General features: G+C 37.0%; 1 protein-coding gene across 20 annotated transcripts in view; it reads right to left on the bottom strand.

Annotated features, from left to right (window-relative positions):
- Positions 1–17,500, bottom strand: part of LOC136843719 (RNA binding protein fox-1 homolog 1-like) — a 483,433-nt gene that overhangs the window by 121,381 nt on the left and 344,552 nt on the right. For 2 of the 20 annotated variants that reach the window (XM_067112334.1, XM_067112337.1), the window contains exon 2: positions 11,558–11,603. The exons of 17 other annotated variants lie outside the window; for them this stretch is intronic. The gene's annotated coding sequence lies outside the window, so the exon portion shown is untranslated. Of the gene's footprint in view, positions 1–11,557; positions 11,604–17,500 lie in introns of those variants that run through there. One more of the 20 variants, XM_067112344.1, reaches the window with a different exon arrangement.

Below are 17,500 nucleotides of genomic sequence, written 5' to 3'. Positions count from 1 at the left end.
GTTTCAGCCTTTCAGAAATTATTTTTCTGATGGATATTTTGACTTCATTCATATCATTTGATGGTTGCAAGACAAGGACTATTTCAAGAATGAGCGCTGTCATTAAAAGCATCTTTCCTCCCTGAATGATACTTTTTATGAATGGTTCACTTAAAAACAAAACCCTTCCCGAGGGGGAAAAAAAACATTATAAATATGGGTTCTAAATTAAAACCTGTTCAAGCAGAAGACACGCCTCTTGTGTGACTGAGTTGCGACACAAGTCATGATCCAAATACAGAAAAATAGATGAAGAGTGAGAATAACACTGTATCAGAACAGCACTGGATGTTACCAATCTAAATAAATAGAACCACCTTTAATTTATAATACAATAACTACCAAGGGGTTAGTAAGAAAAACATTGCCTTATCAACAAGAACTAACGGTTAACCTAACAGATGTCGTTAATTTTTGTCTGTCTGTTTATCTATGTAATCTATATGTGCGTTTCTGTATATAGAACATACTGGTCACTTTTTACCAGATATATATGTAACACAATGCCCTTTTAACTTCACGAATTTTTCACACTTTTTGGATACTCTTTGTCACCTCAAAGCTCGCGATCCAAATACAAGATAACGAACGAATTCTGGCGTCTGTAGTAGGATTCAAGCCCGCACCCGGAGTATCAGAACGCCAAAGTTTCTTCAATATCTTGCATTTGGATCTCAGGGTTTGTAGAGACAAGCATATCCAAAAAAAGGATGACGAATTCGAGGGCATAGTAATTATTGTAATTACACATACACACATATATACAGTATGTGTGCATTAATATATATATATATATATATATATATATATATATATATATATATATATATATATATATATATATACACAAATATGTGCATATATGTATATATAATATATGTGTATATGTATGTATATATATACTGTATATGTATATGTATGTATATATATATATATACATTATATTATATTATATTATATATACATATATGTGCATATATGTATATATAATATATGTGTATGTATGTGTATATATATACTGTATATGTATATGTATGTATATATATATATATATATATATATATATATATATATATATATATATATATATATATATATATATATATATATTAGTAATAATCAACACACAATCACGTGTGGAATAGAAATAAATTTCTGACTCATGTCAGGATCAGACCCAGGTCTTTCAGTTGAAAGGCACGGCCTAGTGGGCAGCGCCCTTGCCTTTCAACTGGAAGACCTGGGTTCGATCCCGACATGAGTCAGAAATTTATATATATATATATATATATATATATATATATATATATATATATATATATATATATATATACTCGTATATATATCCACAATCATTTTTTCAACAAAATGCTTTCTCGACGTACCCCCAAAAAAAATTATTGACATATTCGCAGATCAGTTCGTTTGAAGACGTACATAGCTGTACTTCCTTGTTCTATTTACTAAAGAATATATCATGTACACACTTACAACCACCTTAAGAAATCAATATTTATCTCCGCAAGACAGTCTTTTTCCTGGTGAAGAGACTGGTAAGGGCGTTGACGCCCACCAACACCACCTCCCTCGCACAAAGAAAAAAAATAGAGCCACCCGGAATGAGACCAGTTAGAAATAGTTTACGTAAACGGCTCAGAACGAAATAAGGGAACACGATCATGAGCAACCTAAGCAACTACAAACAGCAACAGAGCGACTACTCTCAGATTTGGCACCTTCTACAAAGGTGGGTTTTTCTATGCACGCAGACGGCAGTGAGCCAGTCACCAACTCGAGCAGTGACCACACCACACTAATATTATTAGTACGAGATGAAGGCCACTAACAAAGGCCCACAAAGGGGTCATAAAGAATCATAATTCCAAGCAATTCTTGTTTTTAATATGATGGGGCACTTTCAATACTTCACTCATATAAGAAAACAATAACATTCAGTGCAAGAAGCATAATAAATTCTAACTCCTCTCTCTCTCTCTCTCTCTCTCTCTCTCTCTCTCTCTCTCTCTCTCTCTCTCTCTCTCTCTCTCTCTATATATATATATATATATATATATATATATATATATATATATATATCTTCTTTTAACGTGCTTTTTCCCCATTTTTTGTATGGGGTAAGCACGATGCCTTTTTTTGAAGGACTTTGATTTGAGTTTGGGGTAGATTGGCTGCCCTGCCTGACATCGCTTAGACCCCGGTAGCGCATGTACATGTATCGTACCCGTCACCAGCTCCCTTTCTCCCAGCAGCGAGACGTTGAGGCGGTTAGGTCGACAGTTCGAGACGTGTCATATATATATATATATATATATATATATATATATATATATATATATATATATATATATATATATATATATATATGAAAATAAGAAGGCCCATAAAACACTATTTAAACGTTGATTTCAACGTTTAAATAGTGTTTTATGGGCCTTCTTATTTTCATATTACACTGTAGTATTACAGGAAAAGACATTCATATATATATATATATATATATATATATATATATATATATATATATATATATATATATATATATATATATATATATATATATATATATATATATATATGAGAGAGAGAGAGAGAGAGAGAGAGAGAGAGAGAGAGAGAGAGAGAGAGAGAGAGAATGGCCACGAGGAAAGTGCATCAACGGAGTGCAAAATCTTGCACTACGTTGTACGTTGTTTCGCTTTCCACGGGCACGCGGCCATATACTGTTTATATTTTATATCACATTGTTACTCCCGTGACATACATACATGCATATACATATATATGTGTGTGTGTGTGTGTTAAATAAAACTTTCAAAAGATGCTACAATGTATTAGTCCAAGATCAAAATTTATCAACAAACACCAGTTTAAATGCAGCAAGGAAGCAAAGGCAAACTCCGATCCGACAGCTGTTGTAAACTATCATTGCTAAATAGACGTAGACTACCAGTAGGTGTACGAACTAGTCCCGCCCGTTTTCCTCCGTCTCTCTTATTTACCTATCTCCTCCTCCCCTCTCTATCACTACCTTCTTCCATGTCTCAGGTGCTCCACCTATCATCGTTACCGAGCACACGTTCCTCTATGCTAAAATTCTCTCTCTCTCTCTCTCTCTCTCTCTCTCTCTCTCTCTCTCTCTCTCTCTCTCTCTCTCTCTCTCTCCCCATGTCTATTCAAGCTGGACTGGCTCACCTTGTCCCAGTTACTTGACCTAAACGCAGCCACGTTCCATGCTACGAGAGCAAGATTTTTTATACCTTCTATCGCAGCAGATGGCCACCAATGCAAAATGACTTTCGGTACCTTTTCTATTTCATTTCGCTTTCCATAGAACAATATTTGTCCAGGAAAAGCAGACTTATAATGACATCAGAAACTTAACGCATACCTTAGTAACCAAGTACGGAAAAAAGCTCTACATATACATAATGCCAAAAATTCCTGTTTAAACTATATAATTTTTTGCTACTCAATGTAGGTGGAGGCAGCACTGTTGATACGCCCATGCTGAAATTGAACTGGTTTCTGTCGATACAGCAGCTGCTCACTCAGTTTACTTTTGAAAACATGGACGTTACTCCAAAGTTCATATCAAACATAAGCTCCAGTACTTATCACAAGCTTACTCAAAACTTGAAATGAGCCCGAAATATGATTATCTTTAACTCGTACCAAAATATGACCTCGAATCAGTGCATATATATATATATATATATATATATATATATATATATATATATATATATATATATATATATATATATATATAATGCGCGTGAGAGAGAGAGAGAGAGAGAGAGAGAGAGAGAGAGAGAGAGAGAGAGAGAGAGAGAGAGAGAGAGAGAGAGGAAAAGGGGGAGGCGAAGGAAGCTGGTATAACTTCAGTCGCACAAAAGTTCACTGAATGCAATCATGGAATTTGCAATATCATTCTCAACGCTTGCAACTAAAACTTTCCAGCAGCATACATGAGTAATTAAATGTATTTGCGTCGATCATTCGAAGAAAATATCGACAATGAAGCAAAATTCTTATCACCTGGCTCCAAAATATAACCTCCAAAATGTAGTGTGCGTGAAACCCATTTACGGAAGTGGAGTGGTGTTAGGAAAGGAGCCGGGCCGGGGTAATGGAGGAGGAGGAGGAGGAGGAGGAGGAGGAGGAGGAGGAGGAGGAGGAGGAGGAGGAGGAGGAGGAGGAGGAGGAGGAGGAGGAGGAGGAGTGATGTGCAAGTCGCATACCTCTAGTTTCTGCTCTCTCATTAGCTCGACCACACCTCATAACACGTGGGGGCATAACAAACTAAAAATAACACACGCATTCTTTCCTACCTCCCTCCTACAAAAAGTCTGTGAATTCTTTAATACTGTAGTTTCAACCTGAAAATTTGAATGAAACAGCGCCACCTGATGACGTGTATTTATAATAAAATAAGAGGACTGCAGCAAAAGTCATGGGGTGAATCCAAAAACTTGACAAGCGTCCTACCTCAAATACATGGTGATTCTTGAACTTCTTAAACGCACACACAAACACTGCACTCACGTAAAACAGAATATTCACTTACAGTATACAGTATATCAAGGAAAAGCATTAAGCCTTACGGTGGGACTAGGTCCTCACGAAACACTAATGTAAGACACATTGTATATGTACTTACAATTCAAATGATAACTGTAATAGCAAAATGAAACACATATAATCCTATTTGAATGTAATCTAAATACCAGCCTTATGAGCATCTTTCGAATCATACCCAGAAAGTCCAATAAAACAAATTATTGCAGTTGCATAAATTCGCATATATCAAAGAAAACTAAAAACGAATGCACATAAGCTGACTGATAGAAATTTTAAATCTGATGAATATTTATTTTTTCCTCCACAATGTTAACCCGACTGTAAAATATTCATTTAGTCACCAATCTACTATCTAGATTTAATGACATCCGATATATATTTATTTACATACAAATACACCTCCAAGGTATTGAAGCTATTTTCCTTATCAAATTAATAATGTTCACAGACAAAAGCACAACTTCGTCGCATTCAAATGCAATATATTTTAAAAGAACTCTTTTTATTCGTTCAAATCATGAAAAAGGCCTTATAAAAAAAGATCAATAGAAAACTTTCCTCGTTTCTACCATGACCAAACCAACGGTGCCTGCCATTTACCTTTATCTGAACACGGGAAGGGCATATAATATACGGATTTGGGATAGAGGCAGCGCAATAAAACCCTGCACTCATGGTGCAAAAACCCGAGATTGAGAGTTCATGTGAAGAACATCGCTTAACTGAGTACGGAAGAAAACTGTTAGAATACAGGAAGTTTTGTTTACAACAAACGGCTGAAACTACAAAAAAGAGAAAGGGAATAAAAAAGCAAAGAATGAAAATGTCTTCGGTTCAAGAGATCTAAGGTTAACAACGACTGTTGGACAGGACAAAGAATAGGATTCAGTGGGTGATCATAGGCACTGAATCTCCTTCAGTGAGACTTCCAGACAATTATGGATACATAACTGTGTGTGGCAAACTTACCAAAAAAAAAAAGAAATAAAAAACATGGGACATTACTTGCATGGTTTGGCAACGCTTTAAAAAGGTAGGAGGATGACCAAATTTAAAGAGCAACCAAGGAACCAACGCAGAGATGCGAGGGAGTTGACTATGAGAGGACGTTGCAGTACACCGAACTTTCTACAAGTCTCATTAGACGACCCAACTACTAACTGTTAGGGAAAACACAAAACAGATATAGTTTGAGGAGTCAAAAGTATCGACAACGAAAATCTGTGCAAATTGTCAAAGTCGCATAAGCCTCTCCTGCTGGGATAATCTGATCACTGGTAATTTATCTTTCAAATGAAGTATATGCACTCTCTCTCTCTCTCTCTCTCTCTCTCTCTCTCTCTCTCTCTCTCTCTCTCTCTCTCTCTCTCTCTCTCTCTCTCTCTCATAATATATATATACTGTATATATATATATATATATATATATATATATATATATATATATATATATATATATATATATATATATATATATATATATATATATATATATAAAATTTGTTATTTCCTTTCAATGATTGAAGAAAGGAAGGCTGTGCCTCGAGAGCAGCATAAAAGTTAAATGAAACTTAAGTATACAGTGTAACAGTCCTCTTTAATTGCAACAGAGAAGGGAAAGGCATTCTCAAGGGTAGTTAGATCGATGGACGACCATGTTTACAATCGCCGCAAAATGATAGGAAGACTGATAAGAGACCATGGAATAAGAAATAAACGCATCTCTATCTTAAATTAATAGACAATGGTACAAATTATTTTTCTTCTGTATTCCTTTTCATACTACCTACTGCATACACTACATTAAATTCGTTGCATCATTAGCATAAAGTGGAATCGAACTATATACTAACTTACATAATTAACATTTATTTCGAGAGAGAGAGAGAGAGAGAGAGAGAGAGAGAGAGAGAGAGAGAGAGAGAGAGAGAGAGAGAGAGAGAGAGGGGGAGTTACTACCAGCATAATACGTTCAAACGGAAAGCTTGCGATACCTGATCACCCACGCGAATGCTATGGGGATCGGATTAATCCACAAACATTAGCTTTATGTACTTGTTTATTAACAGAACCTTTAGAAACAGGATGTTAGGATTATCAAGGCACCTTGAATTATATACTGAATATAAAAAAAGATTTATTTCACACTGAAAACTAAAAAAATAACGCAGCACATAAAAAAAAACTTGAATTTAGCGTGCTACAGGACACAAAGGAACACTTTGAAATCAAAACTGCATTAAACACATACATGCAAACATTTTAAACAGCTAAAACAGGAACATACACTGCAGTCACAGTTTATCCATGCAAAATGAATAAAACTATCAGTGCAATGGTAAAACATAAGTTGAAGTGTGCTAAAATTTTTCTCTTTTTGAAGACTTAATCAATACCTAACGTAAACCAACCTTTCGTATTTGGGCATATTCTTTGAAATTTTGCTTGACGACAACAGTTCTTTCGAAGCTTTTTTTTCACAAGAATGTGTAAACGTGAATAATAATAATAATAATAATAATAATAATAATAATAATAATAATAATAATAATAATAATAATAATATTCAATGTCAGCATTTAATGTAGCGGCCATTAACTTGGGTAGCATAAGGTTTCCAGGGATAAGAGATGGCAGGAATGCAATTCCTTACAGATTTTAAGATTTGTATAAAAAAAAGTTAACCATCTCTGTTAACACCAGAGAAGAAATTAAAAATAACATGTAGACACAGGAGCATGGTGTTCCTAGAAAATATTGCAATTTCTGACAGTTTTCAAGCATCATCATCCCATACCAAGTTAGATTACAGAAAGACATGCAAGAGCTCTACTAAAATGCATTGAAAGAATATAAGATATTAAAAGCTGTTGCCTCGTACCAATGTCTCCCTATTAACAGGAACATCCAAAGGCATGAGAGAGAGAGAGAGAGAGAGAGAGAGAGAGAGAGAGAGAGAGAGAGAGAGAGAGAGAGAGAGAGAGAGAGTGTGTGTAGAATCTACTGGTCGCTTTTTATCAGGTACATATGTAGTATTTATTAACCATAATGCCCTCTTGACTTCTCGATTTCTTCATATTTTGAAAACGCTTGTCACGACCGAGATCAATACTCGGCCGGGCATCTGACAAAATTTCATATCTTTCTTAATTTGGTTCCAGGCTTCAAAGTATTTATTAACCAAAAGTGGTTAATAAATACTATACACACACACACACACTATATAATGAAATTTTCATTTCATTATAATGACATGAAAATTAGACCTAGTGATGGTGCAATATTTCCTACTGAGTGACAAAAAAAAAAAAAAACACACACACACGGAAAGAAAAGGATATTAGGGTTCAAGTAATTTCCAAGCATACCTGTGAAAGTTCTTCCTTGACTAAAATTTTGTTCGTACCTCTAGATGATTCATTTCCAACGTATCAATTTGTAAGGCCTCCTGCTGTGCCAATTACAATACCAAACCAGAGGTCAATCTTGAACACTTTTACAACAGTTCTGGTCACGTTAACTTTCTGGGTAAACATTCACTATCGTTAACATACTCAAGCAAATAAAACAAAATACAATGTAAAATACAAATGTTTACAGAATGAGAGAAATCAGAAATCCACATAGAGGTATAAAGGCTCTCTTGCATGAATATGGAAAGTGGAAACTTCGACGTTTTCAATGAAATGGATATGATTAATAAATAAAGAACATGGCATACAAATAACATAAACGCTACTAAATATCTCACGAAACAGGTACGCGCGGCATGCATACACCCATAAAAAACCACCCCAAGTCTTTCACGAGTGTCTCTGCGTCTACGTCAGCTACATAAGTTTAGTCATTCCTTGACCTTTCTAGGTCATGCCTGAACTGAAACATAACACATTTATGAGGAGACTGATCTCAGCTGTGAGCTCTCAGCCACAGCTGAAGATATTCACAATTTAGGTGACACTGTAACAGATGCAGATGCCGGAAATTCATGAATATTCGCAAAAATAAGTTGACCTCCGGGTCCTGAAACTGAATTCAGATACCGATTGGTAACTGCAAAAGAATAGAAAACCTTTCAGTCACTGCAAATGACCATAATGGTTATGCATACATACATACGTACACACACACACATATATATATATATATATATGTATATATATATATATATATATATATATATATATATATATATATATATATATATATATATATATACATACATACATATATATATATTGTATGTATTATATGTGTGTGTGTGTAATGGTAGGGTGACAGAAGACAAAGGCCACATACCAGGCCAAAAAAAAAAAAGACTAATTGTGCACTATATATGATCCGGGTGGGAACTGACTGATTTATGAAAACTTGGCTCTTTCAACCATTCAGCTGAAGACAGTGAGAGAAGTAGTTGAAGTGGTTGGACAACAAGATGGAAGAACGGAAGCGGAAATGAGGTAAAGAAAAAGGCTAAAAAATGAGTGCAACTAAAGGCCCAAGGGACGCTACAAACACCCTTCAGTAATGTCTACAGCGTACCATGTGAGGTGCACTGAAAGCACTACCACCCCCATGGGACCATTGAGGGCATGTATCAGGGGATTGCTAAGACTACTATCCCTTATGAAAGTAAAATTTTAATGTTAAATGTGAATGAAAGAAAAATGGTTGGTGTCTATTAGTGTAAGAAGAACTGATACGCCGGAAAATGGAGAGATACTTGTAGTCAAAATGTTGGCATAGGAGGTAAAAAAAAAAAAATATAAAGGAAAAAAAGTTGAGATATTTGAGGGAAGCGGTCAAAATGTTAACATAGGTGTAAAAAAAAAAAACAATAAAAGTATTTTTGAGGTGATTCGGTTATGCGGAATGAATGGACGATGACTGAACGATAATGAGGAGGTCGCATAATTCGGAATTTTAAGGTGAGAGAAGCAAAGGAAGACCTACAACTGGCTACACAAATACTGTGAAAGAGGTATTGAAAAGGAAGGGCCTCAATCTTGATGTCTACGGAGGGCGACAATGCGTGCAAGATAGGGGTGTCTGTGTCTGTGGTTTGCAGGTGGTTCGACGCGTTGCGGATGAGCGTTCAGAAGTTAAAAGTAATATCTAAAAATGACGAGTCCTTTTTTCCTGAGGCCACGCCCTGTTCTGGGAAACAGCTCAATGCTGATTGTAGCTCAAGCACAGGCAAAGGAAAAACCAAACTGAAACCAAGTTGAAAGGTCTGCGTGAAAGAATAAAGCCAACCGACAGCTCGTGCCTCTCAAGGTTTTGAAGTGGCAGTAGACGTGGGTAAAAGGGGAGGGCTTGCATTGCATGCATCATGAGCACTGCCAGCTGCAACGATGTGTTAATTGGAGTGTGCTTCCTACGATTGATCTTGATTAAGAGAGAGAGAGAGAGAGAGAGAGAGAGAGAGAGAGAGAGAGAGAGAGAGAGAGAGAATAAGCTCAATTCATAACTCCGGGCTGATGTCCAATAGCTACTGTTGACACAGTTTACTTATCAAAATGCTTCACTAAATTATGTTAATGATAGCGAATCTGTTATGGCGATCCTGCCGTACTGTTGTAACACCAACCTAGCAGCGAAGAATCTAATAAAAGATTTTATTCATCATTACAGATGTGGATAATGCTCTAAAATCCTACATAAAACTCATGACTTGCAAAGAATATGACTGAAACACATTATATATATATATATATATATATATATATATATATATATATATATATATATATATATATATATATATATATATATATATATATATACACATATACAGTATATATATATATATATATATATATATATATATATATATATATATATATATATATATATATATACACATAACATATAAAGTGATACCTCTCTTGATGGCTGGTCAAAAGCCACTGTCAGCTCTTCGTTGGGCGAGTCGGTAGAGCTGTGGACTAACACTCGCTAGGCCCGAGTTCGAGTCTCCGGCAGGCTGATGAAGTGTTAGAGGAATTTATTTCTGGTGATAGAAATTCACTTCTCACTAAAATGTGGTTCGGATTCCACAATAAGCTGTAGGTCCCGTTGCTAAGTAACCAATTGGTTCTTAGCCACGTAAAATAAGTCTAATCCTTCGGACCAGCCCTAGGAGAGCTGTTAATCAGCTCAGTGGTCTGGTAAAACTAAGGTATACTTAACTTAAGAGCCACTGTCTAGAGTTATTTCTCAATCAGGCCATGGTTCGAATACTGCCAGTGACAAAGTGCTTATCAACTATAATCCCCCTTGGGTGTTTGTTATCTCCGAGGTATAGTGAATTGTATACCAAATGATATTGTGGCTTAATATTTGTGAATATAAAAAAGTCATGAATGTACAGTATAATAAGTAAAAATATTCATAATTAGCCATGTGTTACAAACTAGCCACTTAGTCATGGTGGTGGAGGTGGGTTGATAAAGATTCTAAACACAGAACCTACATGCGACTGGCATATTTACTGCACAATTAATATCTACTTACAACTCTCTTATTGGTTTATTGGTCAAAATCACGCTCTACAGTTGTTTATAAACAAGACAACTGTTCGAATCCTGCCGGTGACGATTCACTTACCAATATAATTCCCCTTGGGTGTAAGTTATTCCTAAAGTGTAGTGAATGGGATATTAAACGATATTTATAGCTTAATATTTGCAAAAATAAAGTCATGCGTGTATAAGTGAAAAAAATTAATACACACATACACACACACACACACACACACACACATATATATATATATATATATATATATATATATATATATATATATATATATATATATATATATGCATCGTGAGAGAGAGAGAGAGAGAGAGAGAGAGAGAGAGAGAGAGAGAGAGAGAGAGAGAGAGAGAGAGAGAGAGAGAGAGGGGGCTTACCGCGTGTACAGTAGTTTAACCGCAATAAAAAAACAACATAACGTACCTGCAAAATGAAAAAAAAAATTAGTCACTTGTAGTATATTTATACGCCGCAATTATTACATGTTAATATAACCTGACACAAAACCATTTTAAACAAAATATAGTTTTCTGTATTATACACAAAATTACAAATATGCATCGTCCTAAAATAATGATCGGTAACTGTTGTACAAAAATCAAAGGAAAATCCTCCAATTACTTTGGAGGTGACCTCACCATGATCTAAGAGCTCGTCAGGATTGCTGTAACATGCGGAGAGAGAGAGAGAGAGAGAGAGAGAGAGAGAGAGAGAGAGAGAGAGAGAGAGAGAGAGAGAGAGAGAGAGAGAGAGAGAGAGAGAGAGAGTCATTCACGGATGGAACACAGATAATGAGACTGCCATCTGGTCGAATGTCGGAGAGAGAGAGAGAGAGAGAGAGAGAGAGAGAGAGAGAGAGAGAGAGAGAGAGAGAGAGAGAGAGAGAGAGCTCTCCGAATGATCTCTGTCAAGATCCAAATACTCTTCACGTATATACCAATGATAAAATGTTCTTAGATTTGCTAAAGACGCAATTGTAAATTCAGGATAATTGTATTTTTCCTAGATATACAAACCCAGAGTTTTTTTTACATGGCTGCACCTTAAGAAAAATCTGGTCTTATCACTGAGGGTGTAAGGATGCCGGGTAAAGGTGCCACCAAACCTATGGGGTGTTGGCGTCACTTTTTCTTTCGCAACAAGGACAAATGCGAAGTTGGGTAGAGGGGCATTATGCAAATTATACTGAATCTGCAATCTGCTCCTCGTTGGATACACAGCTTCGTCTTTTATTTGGACACTCACTCCACAGAGGGGAGCTACTCTCCAAAGAACATGACTGGTGTTGCTCCTCCCACTTAGAAAAGCCAGTTTTCCCGTCAGTACGTGAGAAGGGGAATCTGTACAGCCTGTCGTTTGTGATGCTGAGGCTGACAGGGCCTTGCTCTAGAAAATTTGGAAGAACCTGCGTTTCCCGAGTGTGACAGAAGACCAGGTCTTACAGTAGCAATATTACTGCAATAAACCCAAGCAGATGACAATCCTCTAACCAACCAACCCGTAGGAAGTCGTGTACACCAACTACTAAAATCCAGTCAAGAGACAGGATGCTCTTATGTAAACTCGCGGTCATCTGGCCAGACACTAGTAGGTTGCACATGGCCTGGACTACTGGACCAGAGAGAGAGAGAGAGAGAGAGAGAGAGAGAGAGAGAGAGAGAGAGAGAGAGAGAGAGAGAGAGACCAATCACCCTTCAATCAAGTTAACTTAGGGTTACTGTGAACCTTAGGCGTGATGCTTTTCTGTCCAATGGAGTCCAGTTAAACAGCCACCACAGGTCCTAATGAGGTGTCCTCTTAAGACGTATGGGAGATATTTCTGAAGCAGGTGCCAAAGTGCAGTTTCAGACACCTTTAAAGCCACCAAAGGTGGAGTTGTTTGAAACAGATGAGCTCCTCCCAGGGTGACAAGTGATTGAGAATGACCTGCAAACACCGAACACACTGCTCCTACAAAACTCTCGCTGCCACCCTGTCAGTCAGTGTGCCCAGGTGCTTTGTTTGCTACTTGGGATGAAGGCCAATCTCTTCCTGATCATGACAAAATGAGGGCAGTTGTTCTCTATCCCATACAAAGCACCAGAAAATCCAGGATCAACCAATCCTCAGATTCCGTAGCATAAGGATTGCAAGCAACTTGGTCCTAGCCAATACCATGGTAAACACCCTAAGGTCAATTAACAATCCAAAGTACAGACCCTTGCACTGGATGACTGTTCCATTAAAAACAAGTATGCAATGAAACCAACAAGTTGCCCTTTGATAGAATCCAACACTGTCAGCACGATTACAACAATAAACAGTCTGCTAGAGACCTCTCCACCAAGGAAACTGACTGAAGAAGCCTGGATAGCAGTTGTAAAGGACTTCCTGCATGTCCTTCTGCGGTATTGTCTGTACCTCTGCAGACAAAGTGAAGCCAGAGGGGAAGACTGAAGGGTCAAGAAAACTTGGTCCTTCAACAAAGAAGAGTGCTGCAGGTTCAGTTTTTGAAAAGAGCCTGGCCTCAACTAGGGTACTGCTGTGAACATAGTCACACCAGAAAGCTGTCACAATACCCTGCACAGACAGTGAAGGGACCTTGCAGAATGCCATTTTTCACCACCGCTTTTATCTTACCATTCAGCAAGAGTAAGGAAAAGCCTAGCACCCACCCATTTTGGGGAGAAACTGCTCTCAGCCGATATTTTGTCTCAAAAACAGCTCTTAAACAGCATCAGACTAACTTGAGGGGGAGGTCAATGCTCTTTCTTCTGATACTAACAACCTTCTAAACTTTACCATGTCTTCCTTAAAAAACTCTTCAAAGACTGAATCTCACAGCAACCCACCTGAAGGGACAGGAGGTGCTGAAGCAACAACAGCAAGAACGTCTGCCAAAGTGTTCACTCACCTGGTGTGGGTGTCAAGCCCTTGGCTACTGCCAAATGTTCCAAGAAGGCAACACAGGACATATCCCATGAGTCTAAGAGAGAGCCACTGCACTTCAGAAGCTATTAAGTCTCACTTGGATGCCTCATGGGCTAAGCAAAGACAAGATAGGTGGGAATACATAACATGTCGATGGATGTAGCAGAAACACACATCTCACCATCCACCCCAAGCTTATCCTCCTAGGACCAAGAGAGTGGAGGACGCATAGGCATCGTCCCAGCTTGGGATCAATGTAAAAGGCTAGTTAGAAAAATGAAGGTGTGTTGCCCTCAAAAGACACTTGTGATGTCTTCATTGACTTATTCACCTCAGACCATGCCTCTCCCACTGGCCACGTGACCAAGATTTATTCTCAACACTAAGCAAAGACAAGAGAGGTGGAAACAGATAGCAGGTCGATGGATGTAGTAGAAACAGCCTTCTCACCATCCTGCATCCTGTCATGCAAGTGTCACACATCGGTCACCATCCACCCGTCACACATCGGTCACCATCCACCCCAAGTGTATCCTCCTAGGACCAAGAGAGTGGAGAAAGCATAGGTAAAAGGCTGGTTGGGGAAAATGAAGGTGTGCTGCCCTCAGAAGACACTTGTCATGTCTTCAATGACTTAATCGCCTCAGATCATGCCTCTCCCACTGGCCCAGTGACCAAGATTTATTCTCAATACAAAACAAATAGTATGAGGATCAAGGTTCACCTAACAAAAAGCACCCACAGACCAGTCACACCCTGAACGTCTGCACTAACCATACTTTCTCACAGTAGAATCAGGCATCATCATTTGTACCACAATCACAATAAAAGCCAGTCATCAAAAAGCAATAAAACAGAAAAGTTAAACACTTTAACAACAAAAGCCATTGTAGAGGCCAGCAGCAGTAAAGACATCTGTATAAGACTGCAGGCAAATAAAATGTGGCACCGGCAGCTGAGTAAGGGGGTCGTAATCCCCACCCCCTTACTTGCCTGCCACTAGTTAACCACTTTGTTAGCAAGTGTTAACGACCCTACTTTCGCCGATGGCATATCCACATAAAAGACAGGTTTGTATACCTATGTGAAGAATTAGGGAGATTTCTTACGACAGCTGATCTTTAATTTGTGATGAGATAATTGGGTGGAAAAATACTCAATACTCGGCCTACCAATTTTGCAAGAGTTCACAAGCTATTTAAGAAGCAAACAGCTCACAGGAAGATTTTTTGATTCCTGATAACATCTCTTGCAGAAAGGAATATGACTCATACATCTCATACACTAACGGTAGAATGAAAAAGTTATGGTCCTTCCTTAGAAATACTCTACACTTCTTCCCCCTCTTCTAAATATTAAAGATAAATATTGTAAAACATAATTTTAGCATCTGATCTGCGGTAATGTCTTACCATGAAGCAAGAAAATGCCTGTCAGACTACTCACACAGAAACTGGAAATTTAAACCAATATCTACGAACCAAACCTTTACTCTGAATGATGATAACCTCAAGGCAAAGGGATACATGAGTGAGATGCAAACGTGTGCGATAATTTGGTCTCAGTTGTACCGTCAGCAAAACCAAGACTACATCAGGACGATGAGAAAGCAAGAGCAACGAAAAGATTCTTGGCACCAACACCGTAACCTACTACTACTACTATGACAGCTACCAACCTTCTCTTTTCTTATAATAAACACAGACAAACTCTCTCTCTCACACACACACCCACACGTAGTGAATGGTTCAAGATTACCTGGTCAAGGCTCTCATTTTTAGTAGATATTTTGAAGAATCAATGAACACTCGCTGGCCCCTAAGTTTATGGGCGAGTGGGGCTACCTCTGCACTGAGGCCAGAGAGAGAGAGAGAGAGAGAGAGAGAGAGAGAGAGAGAGAGAGAGAGAGAGAGAGAGAGAGTGTCGGCCCACTGAAATCGGCAATCCAGTAAGCACGTGTTCCGCCAGCAACATAGTATCTCTGACGGGACTGGCACCACGAAGACTTGCATTGGTGGCGTCATCATTCTTACTGGTATAACTACGTTTCAAAGTAATCATCGATATTTAAAACACTAGCAATGCATCCACTAGTTAATGACCATGATTAATCATAACATACTACAATTTCAAGGCATATATACACACACACTAGGTTTTGTACACTGAACTACAATAAAAATAACTGTAAATCGATTTTAAATCCGAAAATTTAACATCAATAAAAGAGTAATAACGTGCATAAGTTACATATAAGTATTATATATATATATATATATATATATATATATATATATATATATATATATATATATATATATATATATATATATATATATATATATATATATATATATATATATATATATATAATACAAATGTACGTATGTATGCATGTATATCAGCCTAAAAACTGTGTAGGTTAAAATACTACACAACAAGGATGAGGATGCGTCTACTCCAGTCCTAACAAAATATATCTGAATTCGTCACATATGAATGGATGAACTAATATAGCCTTACATCTATCGCGTGGTTTATGGCTTTGTAGGGACAAGCGTATTGAAAGTGCTGTGTGACGCGAGAGGTACAAAGATCAATGTGGCTCTCACAATATAAATAAATAAACAATATATATATATATATATATATATATATATATATATATATATATATATATATATATATATATATATATATATACGACCAGTAAGAAAAATTGAATAAACTACTGTATTTCGACCATTATACATCTTCTTGAGACGACGTCCAATGTATATAGGTCAAAATGTAGTAGCCTGTTCGATTTTATTTAGTTTATTTTATAAGCCCTTTTTAGATAAATATTAATAATCTTAACACAGAAAGTAGATATGTATGTATGTATGTATGTATGTATAATAAATAAATAAATATATATATCATATATATCCATAAATACAATGTGTATAATGAATATATATACATGTACTGTATAAATGAATAATCTTTAAAAACTGAAGACTTCTAATGGGTGGAGATTATATTCAAAAGATAGCTAACAATAAACACATGTATGTAATGTACAGGCATCGATGAGAACCCTGCTTAGATGACAAAATGCTATCAAGAGAAAAAGTCGCCGTGCGGGATCCGGTAAGAGTAAAATAACGACGAAATCTGGCTGGCTGCTTCGAGTCTGCTACAGACTTTGAACCAAGGGTTTTCCTCAAGAGACCACGGACCGCTTTACCCTACAAACCACACATCACAACCGTTTTCATGTAAAACTTTTAAGCTAACTTTGTATTCATCACAACCATGCGTAACTGTTCTGCAAGAAATCGTAATCGTGGACTGATTACATTTGTTTTAAAAGATATGCAAACTAAACAGATAATATTTTTACTTGTAATATTAAGCTACTTATG

The sequence above is a fragment of the Macrobrachium rosenbergii genome, chromosome 12, assembly GCF_040412425.1.
Source record: "Macrobrachium rosenbergii isolate ZJJX-2024 chromosome 12, ASM4041242v1, whole genome shotgun sequence".
Lineage (NCBI taxonomy): Eukaryota > Metazoa > Arthropoda > Malacostraca > Decapoda > Palaemonidae > Macrobrachium > Macrobrachium rosenbergii.
The sequence above is the reverse complement of the archived record's forward strand: the minus strand, read 5'-3'. Positions and strand labels throughout refer to the sequence as shown.